Source organism: Pan paniscus, chromosome 10 (assembly GCF_029289425.2).
Source record: "Pan paniscus chromosome 10, NHGRI_mPanPan1-v2.0_pri, whole genome shotgun sequence".
NCBI classification, from domain to species: domain Eukaryota; kingdom Metazoa; phylum Chordata; class Mammalia; order Primates; family Hominidae; genus Pan; species Pan paniscus.
This window is the reverse complement of record NC_073259.2, coordinates 97,104,892-97,129,053: the sequence shown is the minus strand read 5'-3', so window position 1 is coordinate 97,129,053 and position 24,162 is coordinate 97,104,892. Positions and strand designations below refer to the sequence as shown.

At 40.2% G+C, this 24,162-nt stretch overlaps 1 long non-coding RNA gene across 1 annotated transcript in view; it reads left to right on the top strand.

The window, feature by feature from the left end:
* The window catches only part of LOC129393528 (uncharacterized), a 299,465-nt gene that overhangs the window by 207,973 nt on the left and 67,330 nt on the right, over positions 1-24,162 (top strand). Inside the window, exon 4 of the long non-coding RNA XR_010108853.1 lies at positions 6,791-6,845. This is a non-coding gene — a long non-coding RNA (uncharacterized LOC129393528). The remainder of the gene's footprint in view (positions 1-6,790; positions 6,846-24,162) is intronic.

Genomic DNA, 24,162 nt, shown 5'->3' with positions numbered 1-24,162 from the left:
GAGATTTGAAGGCCAAGCCAATCTGTCTAAATGTCAGCATAACCATAACCTACTGTGGCCATCTTCCCCATCAGCCAGGCATTACAAGTTCATTAATAAGGACCTTCTTAGGGATTATAGTTTTCTCCAGGAGGACATGATTGGAATATATCAATTATCAGGATAAGCAATTTTAAGAAAATCACATAGCCAGACAGTTTAAATATGTGCTTGTGTATGTGTGTGTGTGTGTGTGTGTGTGTGCACAGGCACATGCCTGAAGGGAGCAGAAGTGATTACAGGTATGGATACAACATATAAATGTTCCAGATTTTTCTAGGACATCCTTAATTGTATTATTTTGTAATAAAGTGATTTATTTTTCATGTAAATATATTTATATAAGATGTGTTTTATACAACTGCATTTGCCAATTTACAATCGTTTTTGGTCAGCTTCTTTATGTTGCCTTTTCGGCTCAAGAGTACCATCAGTATGGCATGGGTACTATCCTGAAAAAGTAGATGAATGTCCTGTCTCAGGAAGGTCGGGCACCGCCCCATAAAATGAAATCTTTAGTTCTGGGTCATCAGGCAGTTTTTCAGCGGAGGCAGGCTGCTGCAGCTGCTGCTTCCTGTCCTACTCTCCAACTGTGTAAAAAACTGTGGACCACCCCGTGAGCCCCGATCTTCCTCTGAGATAGCCTTGCCCCCATCTGCTCTCAAGTCATCCTCTCTTTATTTCCCCTTCACAGAATGAAGCGTGGGAGTAAGCAATCGGAAAATGTACCATTTTCCTGGAGGTTGAGTGGAGGCTTGGGGATGTTTTTGTTTAAACCTCACTAATCTATTCCAAACAGGTGGCCTTAGGCTTTTTCTCCCACATGCCTGCCCTGCCCTGTCCTGCTTCAGTTTGTGTTTAATGCCACAAATTTGCCTGTGTTCTTCTTTTCCTTCCTTCCTCCATTTAAAAAGATATCCATATCCAACAACAAAAAAGGACCTGGGAAAGCCCTATGTAGGCGTGGAGGATGTGACAAAGTCTTGAAATGTCTTCTTATTTGAGACAAGCCAGAAACAGTGTCATCATAACATGGGAGAGATTAGCAATAGCAAGAAAAATGAAATAGAGAGAGAAGGATAAGAGCAATGGAGGCGGGAAGAGGGGAGACATGCATCTGAGGGGTTGCCACGCAAGTTGTGAATGCCGCGGGATGGAAGGGTAAAGACTGCTGCCTACCCGGTATTGATTTTCAGGACAACGTAATGACTCTTCTGCGGGGAATAAGGAGGGCAATGAAGAAACAAAGGTCAAAGATGTTCCCCAGAGATAAACTGAGAGAAAGCCATCTATCCTCTTCGGCTATAATCATTTCCAGAAGTTTTAAGTATCTTTTGTTTTTTTCTTTTCTTTGTTCAACCTACCTGCAACAAACCAACCCATGAAGGTTTAATTTCATTGTTTGCCTCCATTTCTGATTATGATTTAGGGTGGAAAGGGGAACACATGAGAACCCCACAAACTAGCTTTTTCTGCCCAGTCAGGGAGCACGTATTTTTACTCTTTTTATGTCACCAATGAACTGATGGTGGGCATTTTCTCTTGCTCATTTGGTAGGCTGCCTATGTCAAGGAAATGAGGAAGATAGTTTATGATTTAGAGCTGACTTTTGAAACGGGGGTAACTGGAATGTGACCTTATCCTGAAGCAGGGCCCTTCTGGAGAGCTGAGAATGGGGGAAGGGCCAGCTGGGAGTGGCTGGTGCTGGTCCTGGGAATAGTGGGGGCTTCCCAGGAGATTCCCAGAGGAAGGGAGAAATAGTAGGTTCTCCCGAGAGCTATTATGCTTTTTTTCTTAGCAGCAACTTTATCTTTCTTGTTCTCTTCGCCCACTGCCTTGCCTTCCCTTGGTTACATAGCACTGACTATAAAGGTGGCAGAAGAGAAGGCCAAATAGCAAACAGCATCTCACACAACTTACTCTATTTAATCTTCACAATGATACTGGCTAGGTAGATATTACATCTTTCTTCACTTTATTGATAAGGAAACTAAGCTCAGCAAGGTAAACGATTTACCTGGGTACGTCCACACAGCAGGGAGCAGAGGCAGTACTTACTACAATCCAGGCATTCTGACTTCAAGTCCAGAGGCTTCCAGTCTAGTACCTGGATGCACTGGTTTTTGCATATGATATTGCTGAGTTTCTTGACAATCTAGACCATACTGTTTTTTTGTGCTATCGTATTTCATACAGCTCCAAGAAAAATTTCAAAAAACAAGGAAAACTCAAAAGGGTGAAAGAACTAAGCTTACAGATTCCCATGCATTCTTTATTCTTATTACTAAATAGCAAACAAAGATACAGAGCTTGTCATTCGCCTAGGTCAAATCACAAACTGGGGTTGAAATTTAAAAAGAAACAAATTGAAAAGAGATGATATCAGTCAAAACAGGGGTGAGGTGGGGAGAACATGGGAATTTGAGATTTCTGGTTCTGGATTCAGATTTCCCGGTTTGTGATCCCAGCCTCATTGCTTTCTAGCTATGCGGCCTTAGACAAGCTCACCTACATAAGCTTCAGCATTCTGATCTGTAAAATGGCAATAATAACACTATGGATCTCATGGGTATTAGGTGAAATCATTCTTGCAGACATATAGTTGCCCTTGTATAAATGATAGCTATTATAATGGATTAAATATGAAGGGGCAGGAAGGGTCTGGGGTGAAGAGGCACAATCCATGGCCTATTCTCCATCTGGGGTCCTATAGGCAAGTTCTAAGGCAGGGATCCCCAACTCCCAGGCTGCTGCCCTGAGCTCCGCCTCCTGTCAGATCAGTAGCGGCATTAGATTCTCATAGGAGCGCGAACCCTATTGTGAACTGTGCATGTGAGGGATCTAGGTTGTCCTCCTTATGAGAGTCTAACTAATGCCTGATGATCTGAGGTGGAGCATACCCCCCTCCCCACGGTAGTGGAAAAATTGTCTTCCATGAAACCTGTCCCTGGTGCTAAAAAGGTTGGGGACCACTGTTCTAAGGGCTTGCGACATTTGGGGTCCTACAGGCAAAAGTTCTAAGGACTTCCTTTCTGGAATGGGGGAGGAAGTCACAGTGGAAGAATTTCTTGGCCTTCAATGGAAGCAGTGAAAAAGGAATAAATCCGATGGACATATGTCTCTGACTTGTGCTGCTGCCAAACAGCTGATGCATTAAGATGGATGAAAAATCGGAAAAATTAAAAAAGAAAATTCTTTTATCATTTCCCGTCCCCCCACCCCCTGAGGTTCCACTGTGAGAAAAGAGCCTTCTGGCTGCCACTGTGGCTGTCGAATTTCTGGGTTTGGGCACTTGCTGCAGCCTGTGGATGCCATGCTGTCAGCCCTTTGCACGCGATTCCTTTAGGAAAGTCCCCGCCACCCCCAGCCTGACTTCTGTTTTACCCAGTGCCTGGAGAGCCAGCTGCACTGCGAAGCCCAGGAAGCAGCGGCTGCCAAGTGTCAGGGGAGGGCAGAGGCCTCCAGATAGTCTTCCTATGCTAGGAAAACGTGGGGGTTGGGGGATGGGTCCAGGCTCAAGCTTAACCTGGTCAGGATGACATGCACTTTCCCCAACCTGCTTGTCCTGCAGCCTTTCTTGCCCAGCCAGGCAGGTACGTCCCACACATTGCAAAGTGGCAGGGGTGGAGTGGAGTTGGAGGGCGCTGAAAAGCAATCGCCTCATTATTTCGTTATTTCTTCTTGTACTTCAGACGAGCAGAATGCACCCTAGGAAGTCTATGAATTATTCATTATGCCTAATGGGTGCTCACAAGGGAGCATTGCTGAGATGCAATTAAATGGTGCTTTAATTTGAGAAATATTTATTGGGGTCTAGCTTTAAATGTTCATTCACGTCTTTGTGAGCAACATTCTGATGGTAAATAGGGAAAGGAAAACCCAGAGCAATTTGTATAGAAAGGATTCCATATGCAGCTTTCCTCCACCTCTGCTGGGCTTGGGTCAGATCCTGATGTACAGGAGCGATTCTGAGCAGAACAATAAGTAACATTTGTTGAGGATCACCTCTGACGTAGAACTGTATTAAGCACACCTAACATTAAATACCCACCCTAACCCAAAAATGCAATCTAAATCCCTTCCATGGGACGTCACTATTATGCTGATTCGACCTGGTGAGCATGAAGTAACAATTACTCTAGCCATATTGCTAAGACATTTGCCTGCCAGAAGGTGGAAAATAAATCCCACAAAATTCCGGGGGTCTTCCATTGAATTGAAATTTCTGTGCTTCTAATTGTGTGAGACACGCCAAGATATCTCTTCTAAGGTAAAGGATAAGTTGTTGCATCTGGTCACTCCCACATCCTAAAAAGATATTAAACACTTTGGAGATGTGTATATATCTCATTTGATGGTGCTACGCCATCACGGCGACCCAAAAAGTGGCTAGTTTTGAGTGATGCCCAGAACAAAAGAAGGTATTGCAACAGGTCCAGGCCACCTTGCAAGCTGCTCTGCCTTGGCCACATGTGTGAAACTGGAATATAAATTCCACAAGGGCAGAGATTTTGTCTATTTTGTGTAGAATTGTAGTCCTAGGATCTTGAATATTACCCTGCACAAAGTGAACACTCAGAAAAGTATTTGTTGAATGAATGAACACCCCTTGAGGTAGCTAATATTATTATTCCCATTTAAGTGACAGGGAGATGGAGATTTTGAAAAGTTAAGTTGCATGAGATCACATATAGTAAATGACAATCTGAAACCAAACCCAGGTTAGTTGGGCTACAGAGTTTTTTTACACATCTTTGTAAGTTGGGTTCAATAGAACTCCCGTTTGCAGCTGGGTAGAAAAGTGAAGGCCACACATCTCTTCCATGAAATTGTTCATTTACTCAGCTGAGGTTCATAATTCATGTCTTCCATGATTTCTGTGCAGTCTCTACCAGAACCATGGAACTCCTGGATAAAAGGCACTAATTGAACAAAATCTGGGATTCCCCCAAAAACGTATGTTCCCTGTAGAGGGCGCTTTAAGCAAAGCTGGAAAATGCATGACATAGGCCAAGAACCACCTTTCTACTTCCTTCCCTACTCCTTTCTTTAACATCCTGCATTCTTTTATTTATGTTATATTGCTTGTTCTTAATATACAAGTTTTACATGTTGTTTGGTTTTCTTCAGAGTCTGTTAACTTCCATTGAATATTCTTCTTGTGCCGGGTATGTGTTTCCCATACATTTTCTTTTCTAATTCAAGAGATTCCAGATAGGCACCAATATTTGGGGGAACTTGTAATACTCCCCAAACCATGGTGTAATGGATATAGTCTTAAACACAACTCTACTGTGGTTGGAGAAATCTGGATATTAAGGAAATTTGGGAATATTCATGTATCATATCACCTAGACCCAGCTCATACCCAAATGAATAGTGAAAACATGGTGGTTATCTGCCTAAAAAATGCAACCTTGTCTCCACCTCTCTTGCCCCTTGATCCTCATTATTTTAATTTATTATAACACGCAGGTGTAGGGTACAAGTTGTGGTGGTTGTTTATGTATGTAATCAGACTCTTTAGAGGGCTTAATTTCCTACTCACTTTCCCTGGGTAGTTACTGTAATGACCTTGAACATTTTCAGAATGTGATAATACATAGTTGAATTTTACTTCTCTTTATGAGAATAGCTCAAAACTCAATCTTCCCTAAAAAGCTTTCCCTGTTTCTCACTGCCAGTCTCTTATTGGCATACCTTTAACACATACATGCTTACTATTTTAATACTAATATTGATAAAGCAAGTCCTTATGTAACACCAGGTACCATTTTAATTACATTACACATGCTAATTCATTGAATACACACAGCATCTCTGTGATTGTAGTGTTTGTTATTATTATGCCATAAATGAGGAAACTGAGTCATAGAAAGATTAAATAGGAAAGCCATAATTTGAACCCAGAGAACCTGGCTCCAAATTCTGAATTCTTGATACCTATGCTATAAGGTATTATTTCATCTAAGTAAATATTTATTAAGTGCCTACTATATGCTGTGTATGTAAAACTTGGTAAATATAATAAGGGATTCCATTGTTACTTATTGACTGATACTATGTTAAGAGGTAATGATCATAGACACAATTCCCAGTAGCATTGCAGATAATATCATTTATTTCTAATAAATATCTATTGTTTTGTGAAAAGCATGTGTGAATATTTGTGCTAACTTTCAACTTGTTTCAGAGACAGTATGGCTCTCCCCATTTGATAGGTGAGTAAACTGAGACTCAGAGAGCCTACATAACTTATCCAAAACCATTCAGCTATTTATAGGCAGAGGAGGACATGAACCCATGTCACACTAAGTCCAAAATTTGTATCCATATCATTATACCTTACTGCCTCAGAACTCTACCTCAGTACAAAGATAAGATTATTGTACACATATGAGAAAAAAATTGGGTGGATTTTAGGAAGGTCTAAGGCAAACACATACTTTTCAAGCTTTGAAGTTCATCAAAGTTATCTGAAGAGCCAGTTTAAAATTTAGTTGCCTTAACTTCACCCTTATAAATTCTGCTTTAATATGTCTAGAGTGAGTCCTAGGTCTCCTAGGTAATTCTAATGTACCCTGAAGTCTTAAACTTCAGTTCCTAAGAGTTTGTTAGGAAATTCTTTTTCAGGGACCTGGAGTAGCAGTTCCCAATACTGATTGATTTGATATGGCTGGATCCCTTATTATGATTGAAAACAATATTGCTCATTGATTAAAAATAAACTAATTTTTTCAGTTTGTTATAGGGTTGGCATGGGGAGAGGAAGTTCAGATGGGGAGACCTGGAGATTTTCTGAGAAGGTAGGATTTCAGACATGTGTTTTCCTGCTGCTGACAGGTTCTTAATCCCCACTCGTCAACCCCTGAGATCTCTCTCCTTTGTCTGAAAAACCTATACCAGAGGTTTTCAAAATGTCATCAGAATAGCAACCTGAGCATCACCACCTAGGAACTTATGAGAAACACAAATTTTCCAACCCTACCCCAGATGTACTGAATTAGAACTCTGGGATGGGGGCCAGCTATCTATGTTTTTAAAAAAACCCTCCAGGTGATTTGAAACCATGCTACAGATGTAGAACCATTGACTTGCTTTATGTACTACCAAGCCACACATATAGCACCATATTCATTTACTAGCATTGCCGTAATACTATAAATTGGGTAGCATAAACAACAGAATCTTAACTGTCTCACAGTTCTTGAGGCTCAAACTCCAAGATCAAGGTTTAGCAGGGTTGGTACCCTCTGAGGGCTGTGAGACAGAATCTGTTCTATGCATCTCACCCAGCTTCTGGTGGTTTGCTGGCAATCTTTGGCATTCCTTAGCTTGTAGAAGCATCACCCAGATTTCTACCTTCATCGTCACTTGGTATTCTCTTTGCGTGTGGGTCTGTATCCCAATTTCCCCTAAGCACATATTGGATTAGGGACCCACCTGACTTCAGTATGACCTCATCTTAACCTGACTAATTAAATCTGCAAAAATTCAATTTCCAACAAGGTCACTGGGTACTGGAATGAGGTTAGGACTTCACCATATGAATTTTGAAGGCACTGAGTTAAACCCACAGCAACCACTTGTATTGATAAATATCTTGTCTGACAGGACCAGCTATTCTCTTTCCTGGTAAAGGTTTTTAACTCAGGCTTTCAGACATCTCACCTGATGCCCTATCTCATTATAACTGAATCCATTCAGCCTTATAGATTGTTAATTTTTACTGTAAGTATGTTACCCTTGTCCAAACTAAATTGTAGTCAGATTATAAAATAATTTAAAAGCAAATATGCTGCCAAACATTGCTGATATCCCAGTTTTAGGATCTTGATGACAGTGATAATAATAGCTAACATTATTGAGTGCTTAAGAAGTGTATTAAGTACTTTTTGTGCATTATGCCATTTCTTCCTGACCACAAATTTGTGAAGCTATTATATCAATTTAGAGATGAGTACACTGGGGCATAAACTGCATAAATAGCTTGCAGAAACTCATACAACAAATAAATGGCATTTCTGAGATCAACTGTTTGTCTAAATAACCTCTGTACAACACAGCCACTGTACATAGAAGTAACAGTGTAAAAATGGTCCCTTATTGCCATGTTTTGTGGTTGTAAAAATTTCATGTGGCCGTACAATGGCTTGCATTTGAGGTAAGCTGACCCTGTATTGTTAGTGGGAATGCCAAGTGAACGAATTGTACCTATCTACTTGAAAACATAGCCCCTAGGGACCAATATCACATCTCAGTGATGAAGAATTAAATTTTTTTAAAGTACCCTAACTGTACTTTAAATGGGATGATAAAACATGGGAAATTAGTGACAGTGATTGTGAAAGAAAAATCACAGTTTTTTTGTGACACTGTAAAAAAAAAAATCACATATTGTCCATTAAGACAACTAAAGGCAAGTGAAAAATGAGAGACTTAACTTATATGTCAGATTACACAAACATCCACCTTCCTCTCAATTCTAACTACCTATAGCTCTCTGTCTCTGCTGATTGACTATGGGGTTAACATGGTCCTATTCTCCCCTTCACTAAAATCAGGAACACTTTTATGTTCTCCAGTGAGATTCTAGCAACACTACTTAAAACTCCTATGACACACTAAAGAGATTTATTTATGAAAGTCTTCTCTTTGAAGCTTTCTCCAAGATTGTTTTGGTGTATTTTCCTACCGTTGGATGAACTGTTGATGCTAGTTGGCATGCTTATAGGAATTAAGGAGTTCAGAGTCTTTGGTGTGGTTATTTGGGATTGGGCAGATAAATACTGAGAGGGTTCTAAATAGTATCTCACAGCATTGGTTTTCAAATTTTAATGTGCACACTGATCACCCAGGGTTCTTGTTAAAATGCAGAACCTCTTCCATCCCAACACTGAGATTGTGCATTCCTAACAAGATCCCAAATTATGCTACTATTACTGGTGTATGGGCTACATTTTGAGTAGAAAAAATTTAAAACAGTGGTTTTTAAATTGATACACATCACAATCACCTGAGTAGATTTTTTTGGTAATAATAACAGCTTAATGTGATATAATTCATATGCCATACAATTCACTCATTTATATTGTACAATTCAACCAATGGCTTTAGTACATTTATTGAGTTGTGCAACCATCACCAAGATGCATTTTAGAATATTTTAATCATCCTTCCCCCAAAACCTTTTACTCATTAGAAGTACACTTTCTCCTTCTTTCTGACCTTTCCCACCCGCTAACACCTGCCAGGCTTAGGCAACCAGTAGTCTACTTTCTGTCTTTCAGATTTGCCTAGTCTGGCCATTTCATGTAAGTGAAATCATACAATATGTGTTATGACTGGTTTTTTTCACTTAGCACAGTGTTTTCCGGGTTTATAGATATTGTAAACATGTATCAGCACTTTGTTCCCCTTCATAGGTAAATACTATTTCATTGTATGTACAGACCATATTTTATTTATCCATTCATTGGTTGATGGACCCTTGGGCTATTTCCACTTTTTGGCTATTATTAATAATGCCACTATGTATATTTGTATACCAGCTTTATCCTGGATATATGTTTTCAATTTTCTTGTGTATGTACCTGCATTAGTTCATTCTCAGGCTGCTAATAAAGACATATCTGAGACTGGGTAATTTATAAAGGAAAGAGGCTTAATTGACTTACAGTTCAGCATGGCTGGGGGAATCTCAAAAAACTTGCAATCATGGCAGAAGGGGAAGCAAACATGTCCTTCTTCACATGGCACAGCAAGAAGAGGTGTCAAGAAAAGGGGGGAAAGCCCCTTAAAAACCATCACATTTCATGAGAACTCACTACTATGAGAACTCGCTGTCATAACAGCAGCATGGGGCTCACTGTCTCCGTGATTCAATTACCTCCCACTGAATCCCTCCCATGACACATGAGGATTATAAGAACTACAATTCAAAATGAGATTTGGGCGGGGACACAACCAAACCATATTATTCCACCCCTGGACCCTCCCAAATCTCATGTCCTCACAATTCAAAACACAAACATGCCCTTCCAACAGTCCCCCAAAATCTTAAACTCATTCCAGCATTAACTCAAAAGTCCAAGCCCAAAGTCTTATCTGAGACAAGGCAAGTCCCTTCTGCCTACGAGCCTGTAAAATCAAAAGCAAGTTAGTTACTTCCTAGATACAATGGGGGTACAGGCATTGGGTAGACATGCCTCTTGCAAATGGGAGAAATTGGCCAAAACAAAGGAGCTACAGGCCCCATGCAAGTCTGAAATCCAATAGGGCAGTCATTAAACCTTAAAGTTACAAAATGATATCCTTTGACTCCATGTCTCACATGCAAGGCATGGTGATGCAAAAGGTGGGCTTCCATGATCTGGAGCAGCTCCACTCCTGTGGCTTTGGAGGGTACAGCCCCCATTCCTGGTGGCTTTCATGGGCTAGCATTGAGCACCTGCTGTCTTTCCAGGCACAGAGTGTAAGCTGTTGGTGGATCTGTCATTTTGGGTCTGGAGGACAGTGGCCCTCTTCTCCGAGTTCCACTAGGCAGTGCCCCATTGGGGATGCTGTGTGGGGGCTCTGACTCCACATTTCCCTTCTGCATTGACATAGCAGAGATTCTCCATGAGGGCTCTGCCCCTGCAGCAAACTTCTGCTTGGATATCCAGGAGTTTTCATACAACCTCTAAAATCTAGGCAGAGGCTCCCAAACCTCAATTCTTGACTTCTGTGCACCCATAGGCCCAAGTCTGAGCTGTACATTGGCCCTTTTTACCCATAACTGGAGCTGAAGCAGCTGGAATGCAGGGGACCATGTTCTGAGGCTATACAGAGCAGGGAGGCCCTGGGCCCAGCCCATGAAACCATTTTTGCCTCCTAGGCCTCCAGGCCTATGATGGGAGGGGCTACTGTGAAGGTCTCTGACATGCCCTGGAAACATTTTCCCTATTCTCTTGTTGATTAACATTTGGCTCCTTGTAACTTAGTTACTTCTGCAAATTTCTGCAGTTGGCTTGAATTTCTCCCCAGAAGATGGGGTTTTCTTTTTTGTTGCACCCTCAGGCTGCAAATTTTCCAAACTTTTATGCTCTGCTTCTTTTTTTGTTTTGAGATAGAGTCTCACTCTGTCACCCAAGCTGGAATGCAGTGGTGCGATCTTAGCTCACTGCAACCTCTGCTTTCCAGGTTCAAGCAATTCTGCCTCAGCTTCCCTAGTAGCTGGGGTTACAGTTGCATGCCACCATGCCTGACTAATTTTTGTATTTTTAGTAGAGAAGGGGTTTCACTATGTTGGCCAGACTAGTCTCAAACTCCTGACTTCAGGTGATCCACCTTCCTTGACCTGCCAAAGTGCTGGGATTACAGGCATGAGCCACCACACCTGGCCTCTGCTTCTTCTTGGACACTTTGTTCTTTAGAGATTTCTTCTGCCAGATACCCTAAATCATCTCTATAAAGTTCAAAGTTCCACAGATCTCTAGGGCAGGAGCAAAATGCTGCCAGTCTCTTTGCATAGCAAGAGTGGCCTTTACTCCAGTTTCCAAGTTCCTCATCTCCATCTGAGACCACCTCAGCCTGGACTTCATTGTCCATATCAGCATTTTGGTCAAAGCCATTCAACAAGTCTCTAGGAAGTTCCAAACTTTTCTACATCTTCCTGTCTTCTTCTGAGCCCTCCAAAAATGTTTCAACCTCTGCCTATTACCCAGTTCCAAAGTTGCTTCCACATTTTTGGGTATCTTTACAGCAACACCCCACTCTCTGGTACCAATTTACAGTATTAGTCAGTCCTCACATTGCTAATAAAAACATACCCAAGACTGGGTAATTTATAAAGGAAAGAGGTTTAATTGAATCATAGTTCAGCACAGCTGGGGAGGCCTTGGGAAACTTGCACTCATGGCAGAAAGGGAAGCAAACATGTCCTTCTTCACATGGCAGCAGGAAGAGAACTGCCAAACAAAGGAGAAATAGCCCCTTTAAAACCATCTGATCTCACAAGAATTCACTATCATAAGACCAGCAGCATGGGGGCAACTGCCCCTATAATTCAATTACCTCTCACCGGGTACTTCCCGTGACACATGGGGATTATGGGAACTACAATCCAAGACGAGATTTGGGTAGGGACACCAAACCATATCAATACCTAAGAGAGGAATTACTGGGACAAGTGGGAACTCTATGTTTAACTGCCCAACTGCCCAACTGCCCAACTGTTTTCCAAAGCTGCCATACCACTTTACATTCCCATTGGCAGTGTATGAGAATTCAAATTTCTTCACATCTTCATCAAAACTTGTCTGTTTGATCAGAGCTATTTCTGTGGGTGTGATATATCACATTGTGATTTTGATTTGCCTTTTTGGTGGCTAATAAACAGATTTTAACAAATATTTATTCCTAGACCCCACCACAGACCTACTGGACCAGAATCTCTGAGAGTTTGGAGATGGAGAAATCATTTTTACTAAATTCTTCAGGTAATTTTGATCATCAAGGAGGCATCAGAACGGCTTCTCATTCTAACAATAACCTCAAGGGAATTGTTTTAGCCTAAGGACAAGGGATCTCTGTGTTGAAGATCAGAATTCCTTATGTCTTGTGACTTGATAGGGTAGAGTAGAAAATGTATTTCTTTTAAGACACATGGATTAAGGATTGTATATATCCCAAATGAAAATAACTCTTAAAGCCATACTGACAATTTTCCTACGAGCAATAGATTTTTCAGTAGTGTGTATCCTTAGCAGAAATTTGATTTAGGAGTCTTCTGAGCCTGATTGCATGACTTTCTAGTTTATTTATTCGAATGGCTAGTCTGTAGCAGCTGTGATTTGGGTGCTTACAGAATCCAGGAGCAATCATTTGGGTAGCAGTTTAAAAAACACACAATACCCAAGAGACTGGGTGATTTAGTGGATGTGTTCAGGGAATTAGGAAGCGGGAATTCTTGTCCTGACTCTAATTTATCTTGACTATTAGGCAAGTCACTTTCTCTTTTGTCTGAGTTGCCTCACCTAGTAAGACATAAATAAATTACAGAAAATAAAATACTGACTTGAAGAATTGTTTGTGTCCTGATGTCTACTCTTGGGAGCTCCCGCTAAAATATATACCACTTATTTAAGAGTTTTCTACTTGTCAGTTTTACTTGGCTTTGCATTAAATGCTTCCTACATTTCTCATTTAATCTTCATACCACCTGCCCAGGTAAATATTATTACATACACACTTTATAGACAAGGAAATTAACACTCTTCACAGCTAAGAAACTTGCTGAAGCATATACAAATATTATGTGTAGGGCTGGAATTGGAATACAGTTTGTCTCCAGAGTTGGCTTTGATTCCCCAGTTTTCCTTATAGAAAACAAAACAAAGAACCCCAATAACCTGAAAGAACCAAAAATGTGTAAAGAAAAAATAATCTATATGATCCACCATCCGGAGAGGAGTGGAGTTCACTTATGGTTTCCTGCTGTTCAATCTCTTCTATGCCTACACAACTGAAGGACAAACTTCAGTGGTAAAGTACATCTAGCAATCAGAGGACAAGCTAAGGGAGTAGTAACTGAATGGAGAGAGTACACATTTTGGAGTCCCACTGGCCATGATTTGAAACCTGGCTTAGCTGTGTGATTTTGGGCAAATTCACTTCTTGAGCCCCATTTTCCTCATCAGTTTAATGCTGGTCACAATAGCTACTCACAGGCTTGTCTAATGATTATAAACAATGGCTAAAGCATACAAAACACATGATAAATATTCACTAATTGGAAGATAATCATAGTGTTTATTGACTGGATATAATATAACATTGGCCAAGTCATATTGGTTGCTTAGGTCAAAAATCTAGCAGTTATTCTGGATGATTTTCTTTCCCTTATAAACTGTATTCAATTCATCATCAAAAATTGTTGACTGTATCTTCAGAATATGTCCCCAATCCCTCCACTTTCTCTCATCTCACCACTACCACCCTAAGGAAGCCTCTCTTACCTTTCACCTGGAATCCCAGCAAGTCAGCTCCAGGCCTTTGGTCTTACCTCCCTCCTGTCTTTTCTTCACGTTGTAAATAGACAGCTCTTTTGAAAACATAAACTGGCTTATATCACTTCCTCAATTAAAGTCCTCCAAAGGTTTTCCATTGCACTAGAGGAAAATCCAACTTCTTGTCCAGCCATCAAGGACCCACATAATCTCCCACTGCCCTCCTTTCTGAATGCATCATTATCACTTTCCTCATCCTGAGCCGGCTTCCTTTTTGTTTCTGAAACACCAGTTGGGGTCCTCTCAAGCCAAGTGTCTCAAATTCTTCACATTCTCCTCTCTCAGCCATTTGATGGCAGGCTTCCTTTGTTCATTTCAAAGGTATCCTCTTCAACAATATCTCTTCTTATCTCTTATCTAAAATTTTACCTCCACCCTGCTCTTCCTCTATCCATTAACATGTTTTAGTATTTTTCATACCACAGATAGCATTTTAAAATTTGTTTATATGTAGTTAGGGAAACAATTACTTGTTTAGTACTGATAACTGGAGAAGAGTTTGAAGGGATAATTTTATGAGTACAACAAAATTTAGAGGAAAGAGAATGCAGTGGTCTGAATTCTAAAGTACACAAGGAGCTGAATTCCTCAGGCTGGTTAGAATCCCAAGGGTAAGGGCAAGAAGAGAGGACAAGAAAAGCTAGTGGGGTGATTTATGCTGAAAACGAAGGCAGAAAGCAGCTTGACGGGGCTTGAGACAAGGACCTGATTTGAAGACAGGGGTGTGATGCCTAGAAAGGCAGGTGGAAGTAGATTGCAGAGGGTCTTAAATGCTTGTCAGAGGCATTTATGAGCATTCTAGTAGCAAAGGACCTTTATGTCCTTTAGTTTCAGAGCTGGCTTCTGTTTTTTTCATATCGAGCAGCTCACACACAATCCCATGGGAGAACCTGTTGATTTAGAACTGTTTAAATACCAGTGATTTGCATTGGAGACTTTTTATCCTTAGGTAAACGTGTGTGCTAACAGTCAGACAATAATCCAGCCAGTAAGAATGAAGCCAGGCTGGCCTTCTCTGAGTTGGAAAATAACGAAAACAGGCAGGGCGTGGTGGCTCACATGTAACCCCACCATGGCCTCACAGGGCATGGTGGGGTTACACTTGTAACCCCAGCACTTTGGGAGGCCAAGGTGGGTGGATCACCTGAAGTCAGGAGTTTGAGACCAGCCTGGCCAACATGGTGAAATCCCTTCTCTACCAAAAATACAAAAAAATTAGCGAGGCATGGTGGTGGGTGCCTGTAATCCCAGGTACTCAGGAGGCTGAGGCAGGAGAATTGCTTGAACCTGGGAGGTGGAGGTTGCAGTGAGCCAAGATTGCACCATTGCACTCCAGCCTGGGTGACAAGAGTGAAACTCTGCCTCAAAAAAATGTAAAAAAAAAAAAAAAAAGAAATGAAAGAAAATAACCAAAACAGCTGGAAGAAAGATCACATGCACCTGTCGTGTTTGCTTTGGGACAGGCAATCTCATTCTGCAGTTTAGAAAAAAGAAATTTTTCACTCATCTAAGGAGATTTGCACTTCACAAACACACTTCCATTAGTAAAGTGATTATCATAAGGAAGGCAGAGTTTTCTCTTTTCAACAACAGGCCTACAGTACTTTGCTATGGACTGCTCTGATTATTAGGGGATTTTTTGGGAACATTTATAACTTCTTCCTCAGCTGTCCTTGTTCCTTCGGGGGAAGTTTATCTTATCATATCACTTAAAGTCTTGAAGAATCAAAGTGTATGGAAATCAGTGTGCCATGGAGGAAGTTTTCTTAACTTCAAAGAACAGATGCCTTGGGCATGGAAGGAACAGCCTGCCACCCAAGTGGTCCTCAGCATGTCTTTTCCCACCCTGCTTCCACCCAGCAGGCAGATTCTAGGATGTTCAGGGTGTTCCGAGACCATTTGGAAGCTAAAACAAATGTCTTCGCAGAAGCATTTCTTCTCATTTGGACAAAGAATAAGGGAACAATGTGGGTTGTTGAACTTGTATGTTTGGAGATGGAAGGATATTGGAAGCAGTTGCCAAATCCTTCCTTTCCTCAGGCACCTGTCTACCATGGGCTAGATCAGCCTTTAATCCTGGCTTTGAACATCAAGTTTTGACAACTACCATCCATCCTGCTGGAAACTGGCATTGTGTTTTTAATTTTCATTCTTTTGAGTCTTTTGGTTATGCTTGGAAGCACTGTGAAATCCGAGCCAATATGTGTGGAGAGGAAGATAGGGCAATATTTTATATATTTATAAATACACAAACAATAAACATAATATATATAAAACACATACATACATATGTACACATATCTACATGTATGTATACATATATGTGTATGTTTATATATGTATATACTTATAATCTATTAGGCATATTATTTATTATTTTTCTGTATTATAAATATATATACATTATAGGTGTGTATACACATATAGACTGTGATGCGTGTATGTGTGTGTGTGTGTATAAATAATTTTCCACAACCATTTGGACTCTCAGTAGTTTTCCTTCTTCTCATGTTTTTTCCATCAACTCTGCTAAGGTTGTTTAAATGGGAATTCTCTGACCCTTCCTTCTGACAGGATGAGGGGGACAGATGACTGAGCTCCAGCTATTCTCATGGTTGCAAGGCAGGAGACACCGCGACCTACAGGAAGCTTCCTCACTGGAGAAACATAACAAAGCACTGTCTGAGGCACTTCCGAAAGGGTGGGCTGGCTGCCCACAAGGCTGGGAATGGCAGCTTTGGCTTGGCTTGAGTTCATGGACATTTTCCTCTGGCTACCTAGGGAAGTTCTGCTTATAGTTCAACTTAGTAAGTGTACTACACCCTCTTCCCACAAACTCACAAGGAGGTGGGGGTAGGGATGCCACATTTTGTACCTAGTTCACTTTCGTGGGGTACTACTTTACACTTGAACATTGACTGTTTCAGTTCACAGTAGAAAGCTGAAGGGAGACAAAGTTAAACTCAAGAAAAGCATCTTCCTCTAGTAAAAGGTGCCAGGGAAGTTATTTACGGATGATGAGGAGGAGGCAGTGGAGATTACTAGCTAAATGCAGCATTTCGGTTATATGTGGATTATAAATTGCTGGATGTACAGATAGTTGAGAGTTGCCTGAACATCACAGACTCCAGTTGTAGATTTGTGACTTAAGGGTGACTGAAATAGGCAATGAAAATGACCCATGAAAGCCTTTCAAAAAGTCAACTTTTGCTAGTTCCATTAAGTAGAATTTTATTTTTCCTGCATAGCCGAGTATTTAGGACTTGGGCAATTCTCTCTGATAATGAATGTTTTCCCTACAGCTGGTTACATCCTTACAGCATGTGTTGGCTTGTGGTCCCTGGTGATGTAAGAGTGGGGGAAAGGCCATTAGCTGTGTAAGTTGAAGACCACAGATGTTCCCCGTTGTGCACTGGTTTTTCAGATGTAAATCTCGGTGTTCTGGGAGACCTGGTAGGAAGTTCTGGGAAATAATTCTGGGATAAAAGAAGTTTTAAACAATGCCCATTGCAAACACAAGGACACTGTAAATAAACCAAGTCTCCCATGTACTTCCCTTTCAGCCATAAATATATCTTTTCCTCTTCTGGATCTTACTGGGTTCTTCTTATAGGGCTTCTAGCCTACTGTGCCCTTGGCTGACTTAGTTTGTCTCAACACTTCATCTAGTCTTTCCTCAATCACCTGGCCTTCCTATCACTCTTGTAGGATATATACTCCTTCCTGCAATTTTTGGAGGAACAGACATAAAGCCTTCTTTAGCTCCTCTTGGTGCAAGAGTGGGCATGAAATGCAGCAGTCCACCAGGACCGTAATTCTCAAGGTCAGGGACGGGTTGTTCTCAATCCTTTCGTAGGTGATGAGAGTCTTTGAGATGACACTCAAGTTTGTCTTGTAGTATTCATGTTTGCTATATTATATTTCTGAGAACAAATAGAAGCCATTAGAAGGAAATCTCCCAACCTCCCCTAGGAAAAATAGCAATCTCTCTACATCTGCACTCATGCTTTGCCCCTGGAGCACCTGCATCAGAATCACCTGGACTTGGTGTTGAAAAAGGCTAGACCTATTAATTCAGAAACCTAGAAGGTAGGTAATGTATGGGAATCTGAATGTTCATGAGCACACTTGCTGATTCTAATGTAGACTGAGATTGAAGAACTACTACCTCCACCTATCGATTATACTTTCTCTAATATATTTATCCCCTTCCATATTGGTTAAGATAAATGATCCTGGAGCTCTGACACTTACTAGCTGGGCAAGTTACTTAAACTCTGTCCTTCTATTTCCTTATCTATAAAATGAGGATAGTAAGAATACCCATTTTTCAAAGTTTTATAAGGAAGGTTAAATGAATAAATATATGTAAAACATATACATATATTTGTATAAGGAATGTATGACCAACAAGATATATGTTGGCTCTTATTATTACTGAGTCCTTCCTCTCAACATTTAAACATATGTGAGATTCTGCTTTTTTTCTTTTTTAGGACTTTACTATTTTTTTAAATCCTCCAGAGACCTTTTATCTTTTTCTCTCTGTAGCCTCAGTAATAACCGTTTATCTTTTTATTATTTCCTCCAGTATGTCCTGTTCCCTCTTCCCCACCACAGGGCTTTACTACACGATGAAATACGGCTCTCAACACCACCCTTTCCCTAGTTATTTTCTACTCATTCTCTATTGTCAACTCACTGGTCTCTTTTGTAGGGAACCTTCAGACTTAGCAAATGCCTCCCACTCTTTTCTGCTTTCAAATCCTGCATAGTATTTGTCAGATTTTTCATTTCACATTTATTTGTACAATAAATTTGGTTATGCCTATTACCTCCACTATGCTGAAAGCTCTAAAAGGGCTGGGATCCTGCTCATTTTTGTCTGTAAATGTTTCCCCATTGCTGAGCATTGGGACTGGCACTTAGTAGTTCCTTATAAGTCTTCGCCGCATTAATGAGTTGATAAGTGAATATGACTATTATAAATGAAAACCTTAAGCAGAAAACCAAGGCAGGACTGCTGGGAGTGCTTTAGCGTTGTTTAAAGAGTCCACCTGGCCAGGTGCGTTTACTCACGCCTGTAATCCCAGCGCTTTGGGAGGCTGAGGCGGGTGGATCATGAGGTCAGGGGATCGGGACCATCCTGGCCAACATGGTGAAACCCTGTTTCTACTAAAATACAAAAAATTAGCTGGGCATGGTGGCATGCACCTGTAGTCCCAGCTACTCAGGAAGCTGAAGCAGGGGAATTGCTTGAACCCAGGAGGCGGAGGTTGCAGTGAGCTGAGATCGTGCCACTGCACTCGAGCCTGGCCACAGAGCAAGACTCCATTTCAAAATAAATAAATAAATAAATAAAATAAAAATAAAAAATAAAGAGTCCACCTTTGGAGTGAGATAGACCTGAGAAACAGTGCTCACTCTGCCAAGTGTCAGCTGTGTGATTTTGGGCATGATTCTCAAACTTCCAAGGAGTTCCCTTTCCTCATCTTTTGTAAAAAAAGCCATACCAATGTAGGGAAGTACAATACCTACCATATAGAAGTGTTGTGGGGACGAAACAGATAATGCATGCAAAGAGCTAGCACAATTCCTGGGCCATAGGAAATGCCCAGTGAATGTATATTATGATGCTGATGATAATGACCTTCTTCCTGTTCACAAAACTTCCCAGAACTTCTTAGTCTGTCAGTGACTAATTTTAACAGCACAATACCTAAGGGATCCATTACATACTTTTTCATTCTATCTTTACTCACAGCAAAGGCAGTGAGGTGCCTCAGATTTCATCTGCTGCATATACTCCTCAGAGTTGGCCTTACTCCCTTGCTTCCTCTCGTTGTCTGTCACTGCTCCATGCTGCTCAGCTTGCTTGGCACTTTTTTCTGTTGCCAGCCCCAAAGTATGCACCTCTGGGCATGTTCATCAATTGCCATGACCTTGTCCAGAGCTATTCTGCCATTCTCAGTGCCATCCCTGCCATTTCCTTCCCTCAGCAAGGTTGAGATCTTTCTTTTCTTTACTGCCTTTGGCAGAATGGAAAAGGAAATTAAACCCAAATCCTCTTAGAGCAAGAAGATGAGGCACAGCTTTTCTGATGTGTCCTTTGAGCTTTGAGGTTCCCTTCTCCCCAAGACACATGTGAGAGAGCTGAGGCAAGCAATGTCAGAGTCTTTTCAAGATTCTACATTGTGCTCCTCTTGCCCTACATCAGTGAGACTGGGGAGCAGTGAGAATGACAATAAGGAGCCATCAACCCTGTGGGACTTGGAACAACTACTGTATAAACTCCCTTTCAACTCTAGAACTTGAACTTTTTCCCTTTCCCCAGCACCCTTTCCCCCAACCACAAGGGCAACGTTCTCTTATGAGAAAAGTTTTATTTCCTCTTACAAAGTAGCCTTGCCCTGGTCCAAGGGCATTTGCAAGTCACCCAAGGCCATTCAGATATGCTTTGAGTAGTTTTAGATTGCTGAGATGCCCCCACCTCCTACTCCATACAATAATTTTCATGCTATATTTTTGTTCTTGACACTGAAGAACCATTTTGCTCACCTCTTTCATTGGTGCCTTATTAGCAACAACACCCTTCTTTCCATTCATTTCATGAGGTTGTGTTTTTTGTTGTTGCTATTTTTGTTTGTTTGCTTTTTTGCAGTAGCAATGGAAGTAGGTAGGGCAGGTAGATGATATTTTGCCTCCCTAAAGTGGCCTTGAAAAAGTTTGAAAATCATAATTTGAAGAGCACACCAGGGAGGAAAATTCACTGTTGCCAGACCTCCTGTGAGAAATAAATAGAAATGCAGGCAGTCAAATGATCAGTGTTCTAACTAAGCTTTGTTAATCTTTTCCTAAGGTAAAGTGTGCACATTTACTTTTTTCATGATGCTTTCGTGATTTTTCTTTCAAGGACCAAAGATTTGCAGTCTGAGCAGCTGGATTGCTTCCTGTCACTATTCTGTCCTTGGAGACATTTGGCCCATTAAAAGGAGCCCACGGATTCCATTTCAACAGATGCTCCTCACATTTATTCAGGATCTAAGTGATAGGGTGACTGATTGTGTTGCCAATACAATTACAGTCTTTGTTGTTTAAGAATCATATCTTGATTTCATATAGGCGAAGAGATTTAAAAGAACAATGTATGTGTGATACTGTCAGAGAAACTAGATTGTTCCTACTTGGAAATAAAATGCATAGTTTGTTATTTGACTTATAGCCTTAGGAGAATGCACATAGCATGTGGGGCTTTCTGAAATTCAGTAAAAAGTCATGGATTCCTAAGTTTGTGATTGAAAAACTCATCAGGGGGTGCTGTAAGTAGCTGGCTGCTGGGAAATAAAAAAGGAGGAAAGAACTTGTTGACTTTCTTTCATATTTGGCACAAATTCTACCTTTACGTCAGTAAAAGATTCTGGCAAGGACAGTAATTGAATTTTAGTTGTGATTGCTCTTGGACCAAGGCATATATATAAATATATATTTTCCAAAGATAATTTTTGAATGGACTTTATTAAGCTATTCCTGTTTCTCCTTCAAAAATGTCTGTCCTCTGCCTCCTCACTTTTTTTTTTTTCCCTCTACTTTTGACTCCCAGTTTCTGTAGGGACTATTGAGATAGGAGGAAGAGTGAGTAGGCTGGAGTGAGAGAACTGCTTATTCTTCCTTAGACTCCTTTTCTGGGGCTCAAAAGTATGTTTAGCTGGTTATAGAAAAGAAAGTGCTTATCTTCTTTGGGGTCTTATCATACATGGATAAGCAGAAAAGGTATCCCTGTGATTTTTCTGTAAGGCCTGAATTTATAAATAATTTAAGAAAAGATCTGAGTTTGAATCCCAGTTCAGCTACTTACTAGTTGAGTGACCTAGAGCAAATTATTCTCTTAATAAGAGACATTTTTCTTAAAATGGAGATATGATAGTACCCACCTCATAGGATGATCAAAGGGGTATGAAATGATGTGACTGTGACATATTTGGTACCCGATAAATGTTAGCTCTTCTTATATTTATACTATCAAGCCTGATTTGTAGCTAAATGCATAAAAGTTATGGAATATTAGGAAGCCAGCTCCAGTGAACTAAATGAGAAGGAAGGGGGGATATAGTTTTGACATGTGGCCTATTATTCGATTTCTGCTGGCCCAGTAATCTCAAACATAAATAACTATATACCAATAATAGAATTAGGCATTTTTTAAAAGAATGTATTAATAATAATTTGATTTAACAATAAGCAGAGAATAAAAGCATGTCACATAGGTAAACGGAATTAAGATGAAGTAAGAATTATTGACTTGAGGTGGGCAAAATCTTGATGTTTTGTGCTTAAGAGTGTTACCAGAAAGCCATACACTTTGGAGACAGATATAGCTGGGTTCAAATCCCAATTCCTGGAGTTACTAGTTGTGCAAATTAAGGATGTTTTCATTTTCTTTTCTGTAATATATGGCTAAATATACCTCCCCAGAAGATTGAAAATACTAAATGGCATAAGACCTGAAGTAATACAACTCCTAGAATAGAACATAGGGGAAAAGCTCCTTGATATTAACCTTGGCAATGATTTTTGGGACATAATACCAAAACCTCAGGCTACAAAGGCAAGAATAAATAATTAGGAGTACATAAAACTGGAAAGTTTCTGTGCAGTAAAGGAAACAATCAACAAAATGAAAAGGCAACCTATGGACTGAGAAAAAATATTTGCAAACCACATGTCTGATAAGGGGTTAATATCCAAAATTTATAAGGAACTCTTACAAGTCAATAGCAGAAAAACAAATAACCAGGTTTGAAAATGGACAAATACCTGAACAGACATTTTTTTGAAGAAGACATAAAAATGGCCAACAGATGTATGAAAATCTGTTAAGCATCGCCAATCATCAAGGAAACGCACACGAATAGCACCATGAAATATCACCTGACACCCATTAGGATAGCCATTATCAAAAAGACAAGAAATAACAAATGTTGGTGAGGGTGTGGAGAAAAGGAAATCCTGAACCACCATAAGACCCAGCAATCCATCTTCTGGGCGTTTACCCAAAGGATATAAAATCATCACCTTGTAAAGACATCTGTACTCCTATGTTTTTTGCAGTGTTATTCATAATAGCTAAAATATAGAAACAACCTATATATCCCTTGACAGACAAATGGATTAAGAAAATATGGTAATGTATAAATACAATGGAATGTTATTCAGCCTTATAAAAGAAGGAGAGCCTGCCATTTTCCACAACATGGATGAACATGGACAATATTATGTCAAGTGAAAGAAGCAAGACACGGAAAGAAAAAATACTGCATGAGCTTACTTATGCAACATGCAATATTTATGCATATGCAAACATATGCAATATTTATGTGGACTATTAAAAAAAGTCAGATATACAGAGTAGAGAGATAAAAAGCAATACAGCAGATACTAAGAACCAGAAGGGGAGAGAGGTAATGAGGAGATGCAGGTCAAAAGATAGAAAGTAGCAGATATGTGGGATGAACAAGTCTAGAGATCTAATGTACAACATGATGACTGTAGTTAATAGAATTGTATTGTACTAGGGAGTTTTAAGGGGATTTTAGCTCCTCTTGCTACAAAAAATAAAGTAACTATGTGCAATGATAGCTATGTTAATCAGTTTCACTATAGTAACCATTTTATTATCTATGTGTATCTCATAATATTATGTTGTAAACTTCAAATATATGCAAAAAATGTATTTTAAAAAGAATAAATATCTGTACAGGAAATAAAAAGGGAAATATTAAATTGATAACTTATTATATATATGTGTGTATATATTTTTGTTGTTGTTTTGTTTTGTTTTGTTTTGTTTTGTTTTGAGACAGGGTCTCTCTCTGTCGCTTAGGCTGGAATGCAGTGGCAAGATCTTGGCTTGGCTCACTGCAACCTCCACCTCCTGGGCTCAAGTGATCCTCCCACCTCAACCTCCCCAGTAGATGTGACTACAGGCGTGCACCACCATGCCTGGCTAATTTTTGTATTTTTTATAGAGACAGGGTTTTGTCATGTTGCCCAAGATGCTCGTGAACTCCAGAGCTCA